Genomic DNA, 24543 nt, shown 5'->3' with positions numbered 1-24543 from the left:
CTGGAGTATACAAGAGGGAGAGGCAACAATGGGAAAAAGAAAGAAGTGTTAAGGAATACGCTGGATTATGGAATTTACTTGGCTGTCACATGACATTATCAGCCAAAGCCAATTTATATGGTTGTCTAAGAAAAGAGATCAGAGGTAGAGACAGAAAATATTAGGTAAAACTGCTTTGCTTATAAAATTAGCATGTTCTATATTTTATATTGAAAAGATAAGCTCTTTTGAAAAGTTATTTAATACCTTAAAATTAGAATTTCTGTTTTTTGTGTTTATTATTTTATAAATATTACAAGAAATAACTAAGCTTTATTTCAGAAAAAGCACATAAAATCTTAAATATAGAAGACATCAAAGTGACTATACTGGTCATATTGAAGAAGGCTTTTTTGCCTTTCCAAATTTGTGTTACATTTTTATTTATTTTGGACCAATCCCCATCACTTGCTAAAGAAAATGGAAGAGAAATAATGAAAGTCTGCAAGCAAGTGGGACGTTTAGGCCACCCAAATTATTGGTGCTATATTATGAGAGGGATGGGATTTGGGAGAACCCAGAATTTCATTCCAGAAGAAACTTCCTGAAGGTCTTTGCATGTGTCGTGTAACAGAATGTTCCTTGTGCAAAGCGCCTCTTTGCTCGTGGTGTTGAAGAACACAGAAGCAGGCTCTTGTATTCCTGACATTGCTGTCTTCCACACATGGATTCAGGACAAACATCCAATTCACAGGCAATACGGTTCTTGCTGTATTTTGAATGATCTATAATTTCTCATGTGTGTATAAGAAGAGATATACTTTAGCCTCCGGAACAGTTCCTTCAGATGGGATTTGGTGAATAATGTATAGGAAAAAATCATCTAGTTCAGGCAATCAGTGTTGGTTTTGGAAACCTGGGAGTTCTGAGGTCACACCCAGACATTAGTCATTGAGTACAGTGTAACTTAAGCTTCTGGGACTTTAGGATATTGAGCTATTGCAATTTATTACACATTTTCTTTGATTTTCAAAATCTCTGAAAGAGGAAAAGGTTACACAGTAGTCACTAGCTATGTGACCTTTAGACAGTCACAATACTTGATTGGGTATTGGTTTCCTAATCTGGAAGGTGAAGGAATTATAGATGATCTACGTCTCCAATCTTCTATTTCTATAAATTGAAGTAGCCTGCTAATAACACAAATAGATGTCAGCATAATTACAGGAAAGTATAAAACTTGCATAATGTAAAATCACCCCAGCCTAGTCCCTCAGGGGAACTACTGGTTTGTCATTTAATTGCAGGGGCACACAGTGCAAATATTTCAAAGCTGAATTCTGAAGGGCTATGGGGCAATACTGTGCTAATGCGGACTCCCGGCATCAAATCCCTTTGAGCGATTATTTTAGAGAAATAGGAGATTTAACTAAATGTGAAAATAAGATTACTTGAAGTGGAGGAGGACTGAAAATGTAGGCAAAAAAAAAAAATACCTTAGGTGGAATTAATTTAACTTTTGGCAAAATCTGTGTAAGGGGATAAGAAAGGAAGGTGTGGGTGGCATGGCCCATAGCAAATAATTCATTTCCTTGAAAGCAGAAAGAGCAGGTCACATACATTTTAATGTACTGCTCTCCAAAGGAAAGGAGTGAAATAAAGTTCCAATGAGCATAAACATTAAAAGTACATTATGTAAAGCTATATTTAGTCATAAAACCAACATGTTTTATATAATTAATTTTGAACTCCACTTTATCTGGGCAATAATTTTAAATTTAATAGTTACATTTAGGTTTCAGTGCTTTACTTTTATTCCAATTGTCTCTAAGAGTTGTTTAAGTCTTGGCGAAACAAACTTTGTTACAGGATAAATAATTCAGTTATTAGGGGTATAGGTAGACCTGGTATCTTATCAATGTGAGGCTCTTCCTCGTGACCCAAGGGCATGATGATGCTTCACTCCAGTATGTGTAGTCACATTGCAGTGCAAGGCTTGTTGAGCTAACCAGAGAATTTGCTGCTAAAATGCATCCTTTTAAACTAAAAAGGTACATTAGACCAGAAAACAGCTTGCTTCTCAGATATAAATTAGACCTTTCCAGCAGGACTTGCACATATTTTAAACTAGCAAACAAAACAAAACTTTGGACAAATCCTGTATTCTTAAATTTACATTGCTTCATTCTATCAGATAAATTGTTTGGTTTTCCAGATTCACTTTATATCCTTACTGTCTGTCCTATGGTGCTGACTCATGTAGGGTATATCAACAGGACCGCATTGCCTTGAATCTCTAGTGGAATGTTGTGAAAGGAAGCTGAGGCAGAGAGAAAGCTGAGACAACATGCTCCACAGTGCTCTGAGGAATGGTAGTAATTCTGGCCCTGACTCTAGGTTACATGCTAACTATCTGACATTGTTATACAGAAAAGGAGAAGGCACAATTATAAATACAGAATGGAAATATATAAATTGCAGAGACAGGAAGAAACTGAAGCAAATTTTTAATAAGAAGCAGAGGCAAGAGGCCACTAGCTCCACAAACAATGGAGAAAGCAGTCTTGGCTCAGCTCTTTTGTGTTATCCAGTCATATTTTGCTTTCAATGCTCGGAGCTTTGTAAACTCTATAGCACCCCATATGTTAGTTAAGACTTTAGGTTATAAGACATGACAGACTCTACTCAAACAAACTGGAATGAACAAATTAAGTAACACATTGGCTCATATGAATATCTATGGAATGTCCAATGTTGGGTATGGCTTGATTTAAGAATTTAATTATGTCATTAGGAAATCTATCCAATTTTTTTTCTTCCTCTTAGCTCTCCTTTTTCCTAGTAGGCCTCATTCTCAGCAGTGATAATCCTTAATGGTCTTCAATGGTCTGGATCTCTAGAAAAAGAATCTTAAATTTCAAGGTCCATATCAATCCCTCAAAAAGAACTCTGATTGGCTTGGCTGAGTCATTTTGCTACTGATGACTTAATTAATAATTCTAGAGAGAGAGGGTATTCTGGTTGGCTTAGCATCATTGCCAAGCACCTTTGTACTACAGGTGAAGCTATGTGATTGGCAGTCCCATCAGGGTAGAGAAAGAAAAATCTATAAATGAAAAAACTGCTGAGCAGACCAAGAGGGTGAAAGGTCTACATTCCTTTACTCCGTTTTAGGGAATAAAACAATCACCACCCTTTTCTCCTTTCACAGCCCCTGACACATTTAATTCTTAAAAATGAAAGGGCAAACAAAAATCAAAACACAAAACATTTTTGAGCACCTAGTAATTTTTGAGTTTAAGTTTATTGCTGAAGTGGGGGGGTATATTAATAAACAGGTACACAATTAAAATACAATGTGACGAGTGTGATAGTAAGGTATATTGAAGATACACCAGAATATTTAGGTTGTCTCTAATTTCTTTAGTAAAACTTGCTTTCAAGTATATGCCATAAAAACCAACCTATACTATTTTCTGGGCTAATTACATTCTGAAAAGTACCAAACCTAAGTGGATGACCCTGTGATTAGATATGCAGCCAACGTTAATAACCCGGTAGAATTGTATGAATAGATGTTGACAAAAGAAAAACATTTGGAGTAATAGAAAGGAAAGGGAAAGTGATGGTTATTGGGGACCTCCTTGATTTTTAGCTGTCCATCTGACTCTTAAGATGGACTTGTTTGCTGTTACCTCAATTCTTAAAACTGAAACAGAAACCAAAATGTGAAAGAGGTCATGGCATAAGGTTTCCATTAACTTGACTGTACTCTGTCATGGCTATAGATGTTTTTTTGGTGTGCTTCTCTCTGGTCCTCTGGATTTTTCTGGAGAAGGCACAGAGGAATAGGTCCTCTTTTAGGTAGACTCAGAGCACTTGCTTCTCTGCTGCCTTTGGCTATTTGAGTCTTCAGCCTTCAAATGTAACTTTTGCCTCTTTACGTCATCTTGGAGCCTGAGGAGGCCTGCTGGGAACAGGACATGTAAAAGGCAAATATGTCTGAAAGGCTGTGGTCCAAGGCCATTTTTGTTGGCTATGAGCTGGGTCTCCAGAACCAAAGGAAATGTGCATCTGTTTTTTGAATTGAAGGCGTTTATGCCCATGATGAAACTTAACTTTATTTGGGCAAGAGATGTGTGTATGTATACAATGCAAAGAACAACACAGTGACTCCTGGTAGTAAACCAAACAAAACCAAACCAAGAGTAATCTTGAGAAAGGTAACTCCAGCCCATGGAAACGATGGCATGGTTTGTGCCAAATTCCAAAGCAATCTTCTTGCTAAGGCCATTGGACACAGAATCTGTATGATACTGTACCCCTTAAGGATTAAAAATAATAAAAAGTAAATAAATAAAAATGGATTTGTGCTGTTGTAAAAACACACATGCTGAACACACACATACACGCATTTAACTTTTGCAATTGATTTTTGAATTATTTTTAAAAATTATAAGACCTATTTTAGGATCATAATTATCCTATATATTATAAATGTATATTGAAGTTGCTTAACAATCTCGATGTCGGGAGGCAATAAATCCTAATACATATACAAGGTAAACATAATATGGCTAATTTTATAAAATATGGTCTTGTTGGTATTTAGCAGGCATATAGTAAATGTCAGTAACAGCTAGTTTCTTCCCATTCTTAAGAGTTATTTAACTTACAGGGTTTGTGTGTATGTGTGAGTATATTTGAGTGTGCATATATTATTTAAGTTTTATTCTTTCAACAGTTATATTTTGCTTTTGAAAAACAAAGTAGTTTAGATTTATTTTTATAGATTTGTTTTGTTTTCGGAAAAAAAAAGTCACAGAAAAGAAAGTAGCAATCTCATCATCTGTTAATATTTTGGAGACTATAACACAAGTATCTCTTTATGCATATACATCATGTTATTTCACAATTAATTTAATAATGAGTACTTTTATAATAGGATTTTTTCCTTTCCTAACAGACAAGGGTAAAATACTTTATTAGGATTTATCTCTACCTTTTTACTTAGGCCAAAGTTTACATTTCATACCCAAATAACTCTCGAAAGGGCCACTAACTGTACATCCAGTTTATTCTTATCTTCACTTGAAAAATGTGAAAGAGAGTGTATGTTTAATTTCTCCGCAGTAACACCAACGGTGTGTTGAAATGCCTAGGCCTAGTAAAGAAAGCCATTTGATAGGAATACAAAAATTGTCAGATAAATGTCAATTTATGGCTCTATAAACATTCGATCTGTCCAGAAAGTGTGTACTGATTGAGTCAGTTTTGACAGATGAAGAGCACTCACTGAAGATCCTATCCTGAGAAATATCCTTCATTAATATTTACATTTCTCTTGACAGTGCAGTTGCTGTAAGCATAGGGTGGGTAAATATAGCCTGCATCTGGCTAATATACATAGTCATGGGGCTGCATTTGTCTCAGAATCCAAATGCTTCGGGTAAGAATATGGGGCTGATTGTTTCTGTGGACTGCTTGGAAAGAATTAATTTAAGCAAGGAAAACTCCATGACACTTATTTGAAGGAAGGGGGACATTTATAACCAGTTAACCTGTGGTTGTAAAAGAACAAAAGGTAGCTTTAATTCTCATCCCCCACCTCATTTTCTTTTTCTTCTTCATTTTTTATTCTTCTGTGAGCAGTCACAAAAAATATGCCTGGTCAATAAGGGGCAAGTAAAATTGGAGGGGTTGCTATAGGAACACACAAAGCGATGCAGAGCAATAACCATTCTAATTTATACTGTGTTTTCACGTTGTATTTCCTTTGCAGTTAAACTCAACTTCAGAAGACTTTCCTTAAGAAAAAGGCTACTTGAAATGCAGGAGACTCTTTCTAAGATAATTTTATGTACTAACTTTAAAAATAATAAATCCTAAATCTGAGTAGTGCTACAAGCAGGAAACTGGTATTTCTCCTATTCATGTCATTATATTTTCAATGCATTTTGACCAAAATCATTTTTGCACAGTGAAAGACCTGGGAATGCATTTTAATAGTGATGAAAGCATGAGTAATGAGAAGTGCTGCCTGAAGCAGTCTGGGCTCGCATCTCCTCAGCTGCTGTCTTCCATTTTGACAGGTAGCATCTATATTCCAGCCCTGAGACCCTTCTCATTCCCAATTCTGTTGAATTATCCCACTCAGAAACTATGTTCTCCTCAAATCTTGTTTTTTTGAAAGGTGACAGACCCTACTGCCTTGTTTCTGACCTCCATTTGATAACTCCAAAGTAATCATGGGAGGCATTTCAGATCGACATACCAAAATAATTTCACATTCACCAGACCCATGACTGAAAGGACAGGGTCACTTGCAACCATAGCCACATGGAAATCTTCGAGAGAAGAGGGGAGCTTTCCTCATGATTAAATTTGAGAGAGTGATTAACTCAACTTCTGCCTGCTCATAACTGTTCATTTTCATGTGTCCACCTCATAAGCACAGTCAATTTTCTTTTTTATCCCCAAAGTTGTGGGGGTAGCCCACGAGCAATTTATTCTCAAAATGAGAATGCAGGAGAAATTTCTAACTCAGTGATCAAAAAGCCCTGTGGATCAAGATAGCTCAGGAAACAAGATCTTCTACACAATCATGCAGATGACACGGATGCATGCGAGAGTAGTTTTCTTCCTTTTTTGGCAAGTCCGCGACAAAGGTCAAATGTTCATTCTTTCCTTGTTTAAAAAAAAAAAAAAAAAAAAAGATTTTTTTTTTTTTTTTTATAGCTGACAAGGGAGGAACTGTGGTTAATCTAACAGGGCTATTGCTCCATCTAATTTGGTTTTGGAAAGTGGTTTTTATTCGCAGCGTTTTGTTGAAGCATGGGGGTTGACAATGAGAGGGGGCAAAAAGAAAAACAAATCCCTAGAAGATAAAAGTCACTTCAAAATTTTAAAAAGTGGAACGGAACTTATGTGAGAGGGCTCAGCAATTAATATCTAATCAAATTACACTATTTATTATGAAACAATCAGGCACAAGTTACTCACATGGGGTAAAACACTCAAAAGTTGAATAGCAGTTTCTCCTTCCAGAGGGCTAGTTAATGTCTGTTAAAGAGCTTTTAATCAAGATTAGACAAGTATGTGTCTGGAAATGGGCAGAAAAGGAGTATAAAAACAGTTTCTATGCCATATATTCCTAACCAAATAGCAAGGCAGTAAAAGTCAAGGTTGTGTTTGTCAAATATTCAGTGCTTGCTCTATTCAAGCACCGAATACATATTACAGCATTGCTTACTTTCTGGTAAAATTATACATATAGTTCTGGAATATATTTTAGAGACTTTTCCAAGGGCTGAAGTAAAAAGTTTATCTGAAATCTTGGACTGATAAATAATGTCACTTTCCAAAAAAAAAAAAATTAAATGTTCAGAGTCAAAACACTTCTTTTTACCATCTCATAAGAAAACTGTAATCTGCTATAATAAAAAAGAAACAAGATGTATTATTCCAGAAAATATTTTTTAATGTTTACAAGGTCCTATTTTAAGCTGAATAATATTTTACTTTCACATAGATGTCAAGGAGAGTAGGGGGAAGGGATGGATTAGGGAATTTGAGCCTTCAAAGGCAAATGGGACCAGTTTACAAATGATACCTTTCATCTCCAGAGCTGTTTGCTGGAGGGCAATGCTGAATGTTTAGTCTAAAAAATGAATTCAAATCACTCTACAGAATAAAGGTTGCAGGGTTAACAAACAGCATTAGATACTGTGCTTTCCAAATGCAACCTGCTTTGTTTTTTTAACTATACTGAATCTGTCTAATCATAAAAGAAACACATTTTTGTTGCTTTGAGAGAAGCGTTGGCAGTTTTAACATCTATCACTGCATGCCCACACAGAAAAAGAACTAATTTTAGAATTAATAAATTGGCTTATGTACATGTACAATTATTTGCTATTTACGGTTTCTTCTTAAGGACATTTCTGTGGGATGTTACAGTTAGCAGAGTTTCCCTTCAGGCGAATGAGCATTTCCAGTTCCTTCAGCTTGGATATCCCTTAACTGTTACCACTGAGAAAGTAAAGACAGCTCTGTCAGGGTTTGATACAGTCCATAAATAACTACTCTTTCTCTGACCTGTCTGTATTTATAACCCATATAAATTCATAAATGTCAGATAGATGTACACTGAAAATTCACCTTTATTCTTAAATTGATATTGGTTTATGTGACTTAACTGAACAAAGCAAGTAAGATTTATCTTTGAATTATACAAATTCACCCTCCCCAGTCCCTGGCTGATTGGAATGACCACAGGCCTTACTGCAGAAGTACAGCCTTCACACTTGAAACTTCCAGCATGGTGGTTCAGAGAAGAATGTGAGTGCCCCAAAGACAGTTGGCTCCAAAGAGAGAATAGAAAGAGAGGCTGAACAGAACAGGCTTAACTCCTCCCAAACTCTCCATCAGATCACTCATTTCATCTGAAGGCTAAGTCAGTGGCTTAAAAGACCAGGTACGTTACTCACCCTGAGATCTTTTCACAAGGAAACATGAAGCCAAAGGAAAAGAGATTCCCTTTGCCCCAGCGCAAGTTCCTTTCCCCACCCAGTGCTAAACATTTTTTAAGTAAAAATGTTCTAAGTGGAAACCCAACAGTCTAAAATAATTAATTTGCCTTGGTAACTTTTTAAGTTAATACTAAGAAGTGATTTGAATATTAAAGAAATTTCACTCGTTAATTTCTTATATTAAGCCATATTTCCACCAGCATGGATCCTTTGAAATTAACCTTCTCTATATGGTAATCCAAAAGCTAAAAAGCAACACACACACACACTGTTAGGTTGCTCAGTCCATTTTATATGTATCAACATTATGAAAAAAAAAACTTTCTCAAGCATCCCACCCCCATACAGTATCATAAAACTTGCTTTGTGTATACAGAGCTTTTCTTGTTCCTAGAATGTCCCCTATACCACCATGCATGACCTCCTTAGGTCATGAGGTCCTTTGTAGGCTATGCCAATATTCTGTGTCTAATTTTTTCTTTCATAAAATGAAAGCTTAAATGAATTAACAAGAGATACAGCATAATAAAAATGCTTAGAACCTTTAAATATTCTCCTCGCCTTTGATTTCCAAATGCTTTAGTCCAGTCAAAGACAGTAAAAATAAAGGAAACATGACATACAGGATGTAGTTTATGAGTCTCAGCTATTCTCATATCAACACAGAACAAATAATCAAACTACAGCAGAGTGCACTGTCACACTCCTTCAGACATGATTCATCCAAAGTGATCTTGCATCAGTTAGATGGATGATTAAGTTGATCAGAATGAGCAATTCTCCCTTCCCTTGTATTATGACCAATTGGGAAATAATCATTGAACACTATGTCAGGTGCTAAGGATACAGAAATAAATAACCTAAGGTCTTAAAGTTGTTTATGAACTAGCAAAGAAGGTTAGCTTATACAAAATTGTCTTACTATTTGTCACAGGAGATACAAACATATTGTGGTTTTCTTCATTGGGTGTAAAGATGGAGGTTCCCGAGAGACAAAAAAAAAATCACATGGGGCCAGGAACATTACAGCAAACAATCCTAGAATGAGTGGCACATTACTCTACCTTGAAAGAGGAGTAAAATTTGGGTGAATAGGGAGGAGGGGTCAGGTAATCCAGGTGGGGATATAAGGAAGAACTCCTTAAGCCTAAAATGAGACAGAGATGAACCTGGCATTTAAGCCTGGCTTCCCCAGAAATCAGAGCCTGAGACTGAGGGCTCATGTGATATTATTTTATTCGGTTACACTACGCTAGGAAACAAGTGTAAGAGAGTAAAAAGAGGAGTGAAGCAGAGAAGACAGAGTCAATATAATGATACATTTTGCGACTAGCACTGCTAACTACAATCAATTTCTCCATTCTTGGAAACATATCCCCATGGGCCAACTTGACTTCAGAACCATCTGTCAATGGGTGGTGAAAGGGGATAATAGTGGAGGAATTTCAATACTGACTTCTAGCTTGGTCAAAAGTTATCTCTACGAGGCATTAAGTCCCCTGCACTTCCAGATTAGATATGCCTGAGTATAAACCCCCAGTAGGCTCCCATTACACCATCAACACAAAAGCCACAGGTCAATTATCTTCCATATTAAATTCCAGTTTAGGAAGCTTACTCTATCGAAATGAGCAAGTAGAGGAAGGGTTTGGAGAAGGAAACTAGAAACAGGAATGCATGTTGTCATGTTTTTTTTAGTTGATTCACCTGAGAGGTCACACTGACCAAGACCATTGCTGTGGTAATAGGATTGATAAAGGCAGTGGGCCAGGAGCCGAAAGACCTGGGCTGTGATCTATATTCTACCCCTGCCTCACTTACTGATCTTAGACATGGGAGATCATTCCTCTGGCTCTCAGCTTTCTTGTCTATAAAATGGGAATAACTGAACCTGTCCTGCTTACGTCATAAAGCTATGAAACTTAAAGATAATGTGTTAGAAAGCCTTTTGTAGATCTCCACAAGGAGAACTACAAACCACTGCTCAAAGAAATCAGAAGTGACACAAACAAATGGAAAAACATTCCATGCTCATGAGTGGGAACAATCAACATCATTGAAATGGCCATACTGCCCAAAGCAATTTGCAGATTCAATACTATGCCTATTAAACTACTATTGACATTCTTTACAGAACTAGGAAAAAAATATTTTAAAATTTACATGGAACCAAAAAAGAGCCCTAATAGCCAAGGCAATCCTCAACAAAAAGAAGAAACTTCTTTTAGGTCATATTACTCTAGTCATGCTACCTGACTTTAAACTATATTACATGGCTACAGTAACCACAACAGCATGGTATTGGTACAAAAACAGAAACACAGACAGAATAGAGAGACATAAAACAGAATAGAGAAAGCAGAAATAAGGCTGCCCACCTACAACTATCTGATCTTTGACAAACCTGACAAAAAGCAATGGGGAAAGGCTTCTCTATTCAATAAATGGTGCTGAGATAACTGCCTAGCCATAAGCAGAAGGTTAAAACTGGACCCCTTCCTCATATTATATACAAAAATGAACTCAAGATGGATTAAATATAAAACCCAAAACTATAAAAACCCTGGGAGGCAACCTAGGTAATACCATTCAGGACACAGGCACAGGCAAGGATTTCATGATGAAGATGCTGAAAGTGATTGCAATCAAAGCAAAAATTGTCAAATGGGATCTCATTTAACTAAAGAACTTCTGCACAGCAAAAGAAACTATCAACAGAGTAAAAATACAACCTACACAAAAGAAAATTTTTGCAAACTATGTATCCAACAAAGATCTGATATCCACCATCTAGAAGGAACTTAAACAAACTTATAGGAAGAACCAAACTGCCCCATAAAAAAACTGAGCAAAGGAATATAAATCATTCTATTATAAAGATACACGAATGTGTATGTTCATTGCAGCACTATTCATAATAGTAAAAACATGGAATCAACCCAAATGCCCATCAGTGACAGACAGGATAAAGAAAATGTGGTACACAGACAATGTGGAATACTATGCAGCCATAAAAAGAAACGAGATCATGTGCTTTGCAAGAACATGAATGGAGCTGAAAGCCACTATCCTGAGCAAAGTAATGCAGGAACAGAAAATCAAACAGTATATGTTCTCACTTATAAGTGGGAGCTGAACAATGTGAACACATGGACACACTGGGGGAAACAACACACACTAGGGCCTGTTGGGGGGGCAAGGGAGAGCATCAGGATAAATAGCTAATGCATGAGGGGCTTAATACCTAGGTGATGGGTTGATAGGTGTAGCAAACCACCATGGCACACATAAAAAACCCACACATCCTGCACATGTATCCCGGAATCTAAAATTAAATTAAATTCTAACAAAAGAAATACAAGACAAACAAAAAGTAGGCAAGTGACATGAACAGACACTATTCAAAAGAAGACATACATGTGGCCAACAATCATATGAGAAAAAGCACAACAATACTGATCATTAAAATATGCAAATCAAAACCACAGTGAGATACCATCTCACACCAATCAGAATAGCTATTATTAAAAAGTCAAAAAACAACAGATGCTGGTAAGATTGTGGAGAAAAAGGAACATTATACACTGTAAGTGGGAGTGCAAATTAGTTCAGCCATTGTGGAAGACAGTGTGGTGATTCCTCAAAGACCTAAAGACAGAAACACCATTTGATCCATCAGTCTCATTACTGGGTATATACCCAAAGGAATATAAATGTTTATATTATAAAGACTTGCATGCATATGTTCATTGCAGCACTCTTCACAATAGCAAAGACATGTTATCAGCCTAAATTCCCATCAGTGATGGACTGGATAAAGAAAATGTAGTACATATAGATCATGTAATGCCATGCAGCCATAAAAAAATAATGAGATCATGTCTTTTGCAGGAACAAAGATGGAGCTGGAGGCCATTATCCCTAGCAAACTAACGGAGGAACAGAAAACAAAATACCACATGTTTTTCACTTATAAGTTGAAGCTAAATGGTGACAACATATGAACACATAGAGGGGAACAATATACACTGGGGCCTATTGGAGGGTGGATGGTGGGAGGAGGGAGAAGATCAGCAAAAATAACTAATGGGTACTAAGCTTAATACCTGGGTGATGAAATAATTTGTACAACAAACTCCCATGACACAAGTTTTCCTATGTAACAAACCTGCACTTGTACCTCTGAACTTAAAAGTTAAAAAAAAAAAAAGCCTTTCATAAAATAGGAGAGGTCACTATCATTATTGGAAGGGTGAACAAGAGAGAGTAGAACTGTTTTTACTGTTATTTCACGTAACAGATTTATAGAGATTGAGGGTCAAACACCAGGAAGAATTATTGTGTCAGCTTCATGTAAATGTAGTCTTGCTGACTGAAATAAAATAAATATAATTAGGGCCATCACCTGTATGATTAGAATCTCCAGCAATTACAACTCACAATGAAGCAAAGAAATTCCTGTGCTATAGGAACAATATTATTCTCAACTGAACTCTCCAGATTGACTGGTTACAATAAACAAATTCCTAAAATTCTAACGTCTCAATCACAATTTGCTCTGTAAGCACAAAATGTTTTAATCTATAACTGCGGAAATGTAATAGCTATTGCTTTGTCTACACTATCAAAAATAAATTTTTAAAAAATGAGATAATAAAATCCTTAAAACCCCATTAGATTCATTCATCTTGATTTTAGGCGAAAATGTGGTTCTTTACCTAGATTATCAAGATAATTATTTCAATATACACTTAACGAGCAAGCATTAGATCTACCTATATTTATCTCCATTAGCTACTCAAATTACTAGAGCCATTCTGACATGGTTTTCTCATTTAACTGCCCTTATTGCCCTCTTCCCATGTTTCACCTTCAGCTCACCTCATCTTCAGATGTTGGAAACAGCATAGACCATGAATGGCACTTCCAAGTATCCTCTCATATCAGTAACCTCTTTCTCTGTTTTGACATCTAATAGATATTGAACTTGGCCTCTTTAAAGAAAATGGTGCAAAGCCCTCAACAGGAGGACTTGTAATAAATGTACATTCTGAGTTGTTGCTGGTCCATGAATCAAGTGATTTCTATTCTAGTTCTGGTTCTCCCACTAATTGGTTGCAAGTAACTTGGGCAAGTAACATTACTTTTCTGATCCCCAGTTTCAGCAATTATTAATAAACACATTAGACTGGATGTTCTGTAATTGATTTTCTGGCTTTTATATTCAATGTTACCAATAGTAAAATGAAATGCTTTCTCATGAATATAATCTACAGTAGTTAAGGTTTAATTAGTCAATTTGATATTACCAAATATCAAAGGAATAGCAGTTATCACAATTAAAGCACTCAATGCTAAACTGGACCAAACTTGCTCTGCTTGATTGTCTAATTCCTACCTGCTTGAGTCTGATACTGTCAACTGTAGGAATAATGTTTGTGAAGGAAACAGACAGCGGAAATTACAGAAGCCAAATATGGAAAATATATGGGCCTATATTACAAGGGCTTACAAAAGTCCATTCTGTTACTTAAGTTTCTCCAAGCTCTCTTTTACCTCATTTTGTATTACACCCCACTCTCACTAATGCCATCTCACTAATATTCTTTCGATTATTCATTGTTATAGGTTGGAGCTTTCCAACGTAATCGTTAGTGATCACTTCTTATCTTAAAAATCAAAAACAAACAAACTTCAAACAATTCACAACTGTAACTTGTCTTCTTCCAGAAATAATTTAGGACATCTTAAGAAATACACACAGTAGAAAAATAAAGTATGTTTTTAGTTTGGAAGAAAGTTGAGGCAACAAAAAATTAAGGGTAATAAAATGTGATGTGGTGCTGGGAGATAAGTACAGAACATAAATACCACAAGATCCTGTGAACATAGTAAAGAGAAATCACAAATATGTAACGACCTTTTGATCAGTCAGCAGGAAAAGAAAAACATGACTAGTTACGTAATTCACTGCGTTTGTAAGATAAAGATACATCAATTTCTCAAAAGCACAGAGAGAAATTCTCTCACAGGCTCCTGCAAGAAGGCTTCTCTGTCATGTGGTGAACCAAGAAACTTAATCCCTACAGTAAATATGCCACAAAGCCCCACAGGGTGGTTTCTGATGACATCCTTCAATATAAGCTGGCAACATAAGCCAAAGTGACAGTATAATAAAAGCCATAGTACAGGAATGTTGATAAAATGTGGTGGTCTAGTTTAATCCAATGATGGATTTTTATATTATTGAGAATATTGTTGCAGTAAACTTCTCAATAGCCATGGTATGGTAGTGCAGTGAAGGTGGTCCACTGGAATGAGTATCTGAAATTCAGAGTGACAGTTCAGTGATCAGCCAAATGTTTTATCAGTCTGCCAAGCCCGAACTGTAAATGCCATTTTTTAATGAAACTGGGTTGTTTAACAGGGACAAGTGTCAACATGGAAGGTCAAGCCATTCATGCTATGTGGAGACTAAGGGAGAACCCACTGGCAAGGCAAGGGTCTCCTTGAGAAGACAGGTCATCTACACACAGACAACAGAGCAGGTGTGAGCCCCAGCTTCTATGCCACAAAACAGAACTGTAATTTAAGTATGTGAAAATTTTAAAGCAACTAAAACCAAACAATCTACCTTGCCTGGTAAATAATAAATCAAATCTCTAGAAAACATTCATTTGAAGTCTAGAGCTTGAAACAATAAAACTTCCTGGTAGGCCCTAAAAAGATAAAAATCATTGCAATCTAGATTTCTAAGCATCAACTGGATGAGATAGCCTGTCATGGAGCAGCGTTATTATTTATACACCAATTTGAAACTGGAGGCCTGGTGAAACAAACATGACACCTTATTTTTGGAAGAGTTGATATGTGATCTTTTCTGCTCTGAAGACTGTTTCTAGTCTGGTATTAAAGAGTTGCTGTCTACACAGAAGAAAATGCTTAGTTTCCAGTACTTCAGAGTGAAGGGGAAGGCATAATCCTTGTTTACAACGAGTTGTTTTTCTGTATGTTGTCTGTCAATCCCTTAAACCCAAATCTTCTTAATGCCTTTTCTCACCTTCATTTCCTCCACTACTAAAAAAACAGTCCAACACATAGTAAAACTGTCAATAAATATTTATTGAATGATAAATCCATGTCAAAATAAGACATTCACAATATATCCTACTGAAAGAAGTTATAACAGGGCCCACCTTTCTCAATTAGTGATACATCTTTTTAAAGTCATTGATTAAAATGCATATTTCTTGGCTCACACTCAGAAATTAAGATTGATTTAGTTTCTGGAAGGGTTACAATGTCCACCTTTTAACAATCATCCTAGATAATTCAGACGCAAAAGATCCAGAAATTAAGGTCTTAAAAGCACTGCAAATGTTAAATGTAGATTCTGTATGAACATCACCAGCCCAGGGCCTTAGCCCCTATCTGCTTTCTATCCATGATCAGTGGTGTATTGGGAAGGGAAGGTGTCTCAATTAAAGCTGTAAACAGCCATGTTAATACCAACAACTACTCCTCAAGGTGGTAAAGTGTAAAACAGAGGTGAATAGTGGAATAACTGTGTCAAAAATCTATGCTTTTAAAAAAAAATACTTGCTTGAAAAACTCAGGCTTATAATTTATCTAGCAAAGCATTTTAGAAGGAATAGATGTTGAACTACTAAGTCTATAATTTGAGATGAAAAAGAACATAATTATCTAAAAATGAAGCTTAACTGGATTCTGGCTTTATAAGCAAGTGTTTTCATAGCCCAGCAAAAAGCCTGGGATCCACAAATTTCAGGGCGTTAGCAGACCTTTTAGCCAAATATATCTCACATAAATGTATTTTACCCAATTTTTTATTTTGTTTTGTTTTGTTTCTTAATTTAATTCTCAAAGAGCCCCTTGGGTTATCTAATAGTTCTAATATATACTCTTTTAGGGCAGAAAGTGGGACTCCTTTAATTTTAGGGGCCAGATATAAACACCTGGCAATGCTATAATTTGTAGGTGGTTATTTCTAAGAAGGGAATGAGTGTCTCTGGACAGGCCACTCAGATGCAATGAGTTATTCCTGCATAGCAACTATGTAAAGTTAAACTGTTTGCCTGATGACGTTATTTATTCCTTCAAATAATTTTTGAGCTTCTACTAAATGTCATGAACTCTCACAGGTGTTTAGAAGGCAGAAATAAATTGACCCAAGTGTCTACTTTCTAATATTCACACTCTGCGACTTGGTTAATTATACTAATAGTGATACAGGAAAACGTAAGGCACTGTGGTAATACCTACCCAAGAGGGGCACTGTCTCAGGCTCAAAGAAAGAAAAGAAATGTTATAAAATATCTCAAGAAGAGGCGATGACTCAATTAAGTCTTAAATAAGGAAAACAGAAGTTAGGAAGGCCAGGGTCAGGAAGGCATCTCAGGCATACCAGAACATAACATGTGATTAATTGAGTGATAGCACATGAAGCTGAAAAGTCATGAAGGATCCAGATCAGGGTATACTTTATCTTGAAAGCCATGTGGAGCTTTGAAATATTAGAGTCAGACAAGGGAATTCTAAATGGAACAGAGAATCACCATAAGACATCATAGAGAGAACTAAGCCTTATTTTAATTAGAAAAGTATTAGATATCTGCGAGGCACGATGGCTCATGCCTGTAATCCCAGCACTTTGGGAGGCCAAGGCAGGTGGATCACCTGAGGTCAGGACTTCGAGACCAGCTTGACCAACGTGGTGAAACCCCGTCTCTACTAAAAATACAAAAATTAGCCAGGCGTGGTGGCAGGCACCTGTAATCCCAGCTACTCGGGAGGCTGAGGCAGGAGAATTGAGGCAGAGGTTGCAGCGAGCAGAGATTGTGCCACTGCACTCCAGCCCTGGCAACAGAGCGAGATTCCATGTCAAAAACAAAAAAAGAAAGAAAGAAAGAAAGAAAGAAAGAAAGAAAGAAAGAAAGAAAGAAAGAAAGAAAGAGAGAAAGAAAGAAAAGGAAAGGAAAGTATTACTTATCACGACTGTTCTTTTCATTTAGGAATGCTGGCTCCCAAGAAAGGGAGAGCATTAAGCCAATAGGTTTTATTACTACAATAAATTATATGTAGAAATTATGTGTGTAATTATATTAGAAAAACACTGATCCTTAGTGGAATATGACAGTATCGTAAGTGTGATAATCACCCTTGGTTATTTCTCATTCCTGTCCTTCTTCATAACATGAATGAATATGTAGCTAAAATGAGTGGATAACGGTCATCTTTCTCCTAAAGCTTCTCAGATCCAGGGGGAAAAAAAATCAGTAATCCATCTTTAGAGTAACTTTTTTTGCAGTGTGATGAGGCATACCTAGGGAAAAAAATAAGTTTCCATAATCATTGGAAGAATTTTGGTGGTTAAAAATGTTATAACAACAGTATTTCAGGATCACGTGGCCTTCCAGGCTCTTTCTTTCCTGTTTATTTGTGATTATATACTTCAACAACATCCTGTGTTATTACTCCACCTATTCCCCCCACCGCTTTCCCATCATTTTAAACTAAACAGGTCTTAAAGTGAAGTATATCTTTGCATAGCATCGTTCATTTTCAAAGGAAATTAGGTGGAGACAACCCACATTTAGAGAAGCAGTAGGTAGGCATTAAAGGGCATTTGTCCTCTAGATTTATCTTTTACTCATGAATGACCTCATCATGGAAAGAAATTAGCATAATTTATATCAATAATTTGTTTCTGTGATGTGTGAAGAACCCCACAATAAATTAAAGATGTTTTATGACTGCATTTTATCAGCTTATTTACTCTTATTTATATTTAGAACTGCAAAGTCACTTTGATAGAGTTATGAAAATGGCCCATGGACTGAAGCCCTGGTTAGTTTATAGTCCAATAGGAATGAAGCTGTCTTATCTGAGTGATTAGAAAGCCTTTGCTGAATTTGACTTGTTAATTATAACACTTGCCTCATTGTTGAACGGCTGCCTCTAATTCTCTAGCCTCCCAAGCTAAGAGGTCACCTAAATGGAGTTGCTATCTTTGGTATAAACTGGTCAATCACTTTGTCAAACAGATTCATTTGATTTGTCTTTTAAAGCGACCTTTTGACTTGTAATCATCCACATTCTCTTCATGCTTTATTTCACTTTATTTTACTGGAGCACATTTTAGAATGTTTGTCATGAGAAGAGCTACATAAATATTAATGTATTGATACTGTTATGGCTTTTCAAACCTATATTTCATTTCATGGGTTTTAAGAGCTACAAAATTTACTGACTGCACAGAAAATATATGTATAATGGACTTACTGAAATGCCCCAAATGCGATAAAATATGTGAATTATTAATCCCATGAAAGTCAGTATGATCCTGTTTAAATGCCAAATTTTCTGAAACAATCTTGGATTTTTTTTTTCACTAAGAGATAAAATTTCAGTTGACAGATAAATATAATGTGCCCTATAATTTTTGAATTTTAAAGTTAATTTGGAGGTATATATCATAAAATAAACAAAAACATAAATTAAGACATATCTAGACTGAAAAGGATACTCCAACTTAAAGCTACATGGTCATACCTCAACTTTCCTGGCTGTGCTATGAACCCTACATGAGGTCATGAGGTCAAGAGTCAACAAAGTCAAAAATTGCCTTACAATTTGGAAATTTAACAATTTCCAACTAAATGTTTTGGATAAAAAAATAAAATGACACTTAAGGAGCATTCCATACAGTTAAAAAGGGATGAAAATAGCTCACCCTGAGATATTCTTTACCTGTTGTGGCACAGGGAGAAATTTAAGGAAAGGGAGATTCTGAACAGCACAGATGCTATATAAAACTACTGAATTTTCTGTCTTTAACTGTATAAAGCTATGTAAAAATGCCAATTTACTCAGTGCCTTATTATCATGTAGCTAGTGAGAGGGCAAAATCTGTGGGAAAGAAAGTGGTTGAACTGGGTATTCCTTCTTCCAGAAGTGTTTGACAAGTACTAACAATACAGACTACATTGTACTAGGCACTTGAGGGATACAAAATGAGAATACAGAGCTTCAGTCTTAGACAACTTAAAATATTTTTCAAGAAGAGAAAGCAAGAATGAAATCATACACCTAGACAATAGAAAGAAATTAGAATTCCGCCAGGTAATACAAGCTGCATTGACAAAGGTGAGACATGAAGATTGCTTTGTGTAGGGATGTCTTGACTTTAATTTTGATAGAAATTATTTTAGTGCATTAACAAAGAAGAAATTTGACAGTATGCTTAGCAGGAAAACGCAACATGAGGCAAGACAAAGAAATTGTGAGTGATGTGTGAGATGCCAAGTGACCACTTTTAGTTAAATGAATAATTGAATAAGGCTTTATTTTCATCTCACATGAAAATAATATGCATTAGTCTTGGAGTAGTGATATGCCAATATTTCAATAGCATTTACCTCCCCCACACTTTCATATTATAATAGTTTTTATAGAACACTAATTATAGGTTATGTCTTATGCTTATAAAATAATATATACTATTCCAGGTAAGAATCACATGAAATATATGAAATACGCTTTATAAATCCTTTTTTAGAAGGTAAAGGAAGTGAAAATTTGTTAACTGCAAATTGTGCAGCAAACAATATAGTATATTTCATCTAAATTTTCCAAATATTCTCCTCAAAGTGTGTGTCGTTGGCTCAATCACTTAAATTTTTAATTTCAGTGTTCTGCTTTGAAAAGTAAAAGCATTGAACCAGATTTCCAAAGCTTTTCAGCTTTAATGGTTAAGAATCATTTAAGTTTCAATATCTTCCTCTCTCTTTACCTTTCTCATCTCTTCTTCAAAACAACAACGAACAAACAAACGAAAAGAAAAAAGGGGCAATGAACTTTCTCTCTCTTGGACCAAATCCTTGGATAAGGAGGACAAAGTTAGTTGAACATCAACAGAATCAGTGTTTCTTCAGAAAACAACTGATACAGAAAATGAAAAATTAGAATGGAATAATGGAATAGGAAAAGATAGACTAGAATGAAATTTGCCAATAACCCAAATCACTAATTTAAAAAGAAATAAACAAAATTCCATGCAACAGGAAAAACAAAATATACAAAATGATCAAACAAGACATATCTCTGGGTTTGAATTTCAAGTAAAAAAAAATTAAGTTTTAAGGCAAAAAAAAAATTCAGGAACTTAAAAAAGATGGGATGGAAAGAGGAAGAGGGAGGTTGCTATGATACACTAGCTCAAACTTCTTAACAACAGTATCAACAACATTCTGAAGGAAAAAAATAGTAGTAACTTAAACCTAATTTATACAGTTTGATATTCAAATTTAAGGGAAACATCTTTAAAAATGAAGAATGTAATTAGAAATTATTATTCCTTTTTGGAAATAACATGAGTCCAAAATTTTGTCATAAATGATAGATGTAAAAGATGAAGAAGAAGGAGATTAAGAATAGGGGAACAGGCTGGGTGCGGTGGCTCACGCCTGTAATCCCAGCACTTTGGGAGGCCAAGGTGGGCAGATCATGAGGTCAAGAGACTGAGACCATCCTGGCCAACATGGTGAAACCCCGTCTCTACTAAAAATACAAAAATTAGCTGGGCATGGTGGCGTGTGCCTGTAATCCCAGCTGCTTGGGAGGCTGAGGTAGGAGAATCACTTGAACCCGGGAAGTGGAGGTTGCAGTGAGCCAAGATCGTGCCATTGCACTCCAGCCTTGTTATCAAGTCCCCATTTGAAAAGGAGATGGAAATGGAAATATCTAAACCAATTCTGAAAAGACTGATGAAAAGGGAATAATCTTGCTAGATATTAAAATATCATACAAATTTCAAAACCTTTGACATATTAATATATTAAACTCCCATTGTGTCAACATATTAAAGTACTTTTGAGCTGCATAAATAAAAACTGGTTTGGAGCAGAATAGAGGCCAAAATAAATTATAATAAATATGGGATTTTGATTTACTACAAGGATGCAAACCAGTGGGGAAAGAGGGTGATATGGTTAGGCTTTGTGTCCCCACCCAAATCTCATCTTGAATTGTAATCTCCAGGTGTTTAGGGAGAGACCTGTTGGAAAGTGACTGGATTGTTGGGGTGGTTTCCCCCATGCTGTTCTTGCAATATTGAGTGAATTCTCACAAGATCTGATGGTTTTATAAATGGTAGTTTTTCCTTAGCTGACACACATTTGCTCTCTCTCATCTGCTGCCATGTAAGACATGCCTCTTCCTTTTCTACCATGATTATAAATTTCCTGAGGCCTTCCAGCCATGCAGAACTATGAGTCAATTAAACCTCTTTCCTTTATACATTACCCAGTCTCAGGTATTCCTTTATAGCAATGTGAAAATGGACTAACACAGAGGGACTGAAGGAATCATTCAGTGGTTGGTATTTGAATAACAGGCTGCCATTTAGAACTCTGTAAACAGAAACTTTTCCTCTTACACGACTGTTCTGCCTTAGCTTTCTAGAGCTGCCATAATACACACAAAATACTGGGTGGCTTAAACAACAGTGAATTATTTTCTTAAAATTCTGGAGTCTAGAAGTCCAAGATCAAGATGTCAGCAGGGACGGTTTCTTCTGAGACTACTCTCCCAGGCTTGTGGATGGCCATCTTCTGGTTTTTCCTTGTGGTCTTCCTCAATATCCTTATCTTTTCTCTTATCAGAAAAGACATCAGCCATTTTAGGTTAGGGCCCACTCTAATGACTTCATTTTACCTTAATTACCACTTTAAAGGTCCTGTTTCCAAACACAGTCACACTCTGGGTACTGGAGATTAGGACTTCAATATTTGAATTCTGAAAGGACATAACTAATCTCATTAGGAAGTGGGCACCCAGACCACCAGCAATCTTAAATCTCAACCTAGAATCAGAAACTGTGGATGTGGGTCCCAATTACGTGTACTTAACAAGTCCTCCAGGTGATTCTGAAGCATGTTAAAATTTGAAAACTACTCCTTAAACAAAAATGATTTTCAAATTATTAAGTAAAAAAATAAAATTAAGAGTTAGCATTGGGTTGAATAGTGAACCCCTCAAAATTCATGTCCACTCTGAAGCTTAGAATGTAACCTTATATGAAAATAAGGGATTTGCAGATATAATTAGCTTAATTAAAATAAGGTTATCTTGGATTAGGGTGGGTAATAACTAGTGTTCTTCAAAAAAAGCAAAGGAACATAGACACGCAAAGAGAATGTCCATAAAATGATGGAGGTAGAGATTAGAGTAATGTATCCACCAGCAAAAAACACCAAAACTTGTGGGCAACTACCAGAAGCTGGGAGAAAAAAGGAAGGATCCACTGCTAGGGGAAGGACTTCACACAGGGCAAGACCCTGCCAACACAGTGATTTCAGATGTCTGCGCTCTAGAGCTGTGTGAAAATACATTTTTGTTGTTTTAGGGGACCAAGTTTGTGATGCCTTGTTACAGCAGCCCTGCAAAACTAATACAGAGTATTAAAAATTGAATTTAATTATTTTTTAGTGGAGCAGACTTTTTATAAACAGAATATAAAACTTGGAAAAGAAAAACCTCCACATGGTAAGAAAAGTGCAATGTCAAAAAAACAAATGATAAACTGGAAAGAGTATTAGTAACACTTACAAGAGGTCACTTTTTTTTTTAATTTACAAAGGGCTCATAAAAATAAATAAGAAAAGATGGTTAATAGGAATCAAATGTGAAAATGTGAGAGGACCCTTTGAGGAAAAATGCCAAAATGCCAAAAAATGTGTTAAAACATGGTCAATGGCATTATTAAATTAATGCAAATTAAATCAGCAAGACACGATTCTTTCCATCTATCAGAATAACACATTAAGTTATAATGTTTAATGGTGGTAAATTTTAGAAATATAGGCAGTCCCTTACATTCTTGGACGAAAATAAATTTCACCTTTTTCGTAAAGCAATTTGACCATATTGTAGGTTTTTAAATGCACATAGCAATGTGATGACTGAAAATTTACATACTAAATTATTTCAAGATATATGTAAAATAATATTTCTGGCAAGATTCTTTGCTACAAAAAAACCCTGCAAACAGTCTACATATCCACCTATGTGATATAAACCAATTTAATTATGAGGTATCTGAAGTAAATAATAAGGCTTTAATAAAACGGAATGAGATCATGTTCTTTGCAGGGACATGGATGGAGCTGGAAGCCATTATCCTCAGCAAACTAACACAGGAACAGAAAACCAAACACTGCATGTTCTCATTTATAAGTGGAGCTGAACAATGAGAACACATGGACACAGGGAGGGGAACATCACACGCCGGGACCTGTCAGGGGGATGCAGGGGAAGGACAGCATCAGAATAAATAGCTAATGGATGCTGAACTTAATACCTAGGTGATGGGCTGAGAGTTGCAGCAAACCACCATATGTTTACCCATGTAACAAACCTGCACGTACTACACATGTATCCTGGAACTTAAATAAAATTAAGTTTTTAAAAAAAAGAAATAATAAGGCATTAAAAGATTGAGGTAGATTTCTATGTATTAATATGGAAAAATATTTGGTATGTTAAACAAAGATATTCGGGGCAGAAAATGGAAGCTTGTTTAATTCTTTTTGTGTAAACAAAATAAGATGTACTCACAAAAAATATATTTCTAGAAGCAATCACAAGGAATGATTAACAGTAGATATATTTGATAAGGGGTTTGGGGATATAAGAAACGAAGCTCTTTTTTTCACATGTTGCTCATCTTTATGATTTAACTACTCTAAGCATAACTATTTAGAGATACAGATAAGAAAACCTGCATAAATATTGAGCCAATTTATTTTATCTGGATGGTGAGATTATGGGCTATTTTAATGTTTTTTAATTATAAGTTTATGTGCAAAAACCTCTCATATTTTATAGTTGCAAAAAGGCCTGAGATAACTTTCGCTTAATTGCTTTACAAACTAAAAAAAAAAAAAATATGGACAAGCTTTCCATACTGTTTCCTAGTACTCATCAACAATAAGCAAGTGTTGTAACTAAGAAT

General features: G+C 35.8%; 1 pseudogene; it reads left to right on the top strand.

The window, feature by feature from the left end:
- Positions 1-3977: 3977 nt before the first annotated feature.
- Positions 3978-4331, top strand: LOC100589018 (annotated as a pseudogene).
- The last annotated feature ends 20212 nt before the right edge of the window (positions 4332-24543 follow it).

This window comes from Nomascus leucogenys, chromosome 2 (assembly GCF_006542625.1).
Source record: "Nomascus leucogenys isolate Asia chromosome 2, Asia_NLE_v1, whole genome shotgun sequence".
Taxonomy (NCBI): Eukaryota; Metazoa; Chordata; class Mammalia; order Primates; family Hylobatidae; genus Nomascus; species Nomascus leucogenys.
Note: the sequence above shows the minus strand (reverse complement) of the source record. Positions and strands in the feature narration are given on the sequence as shown.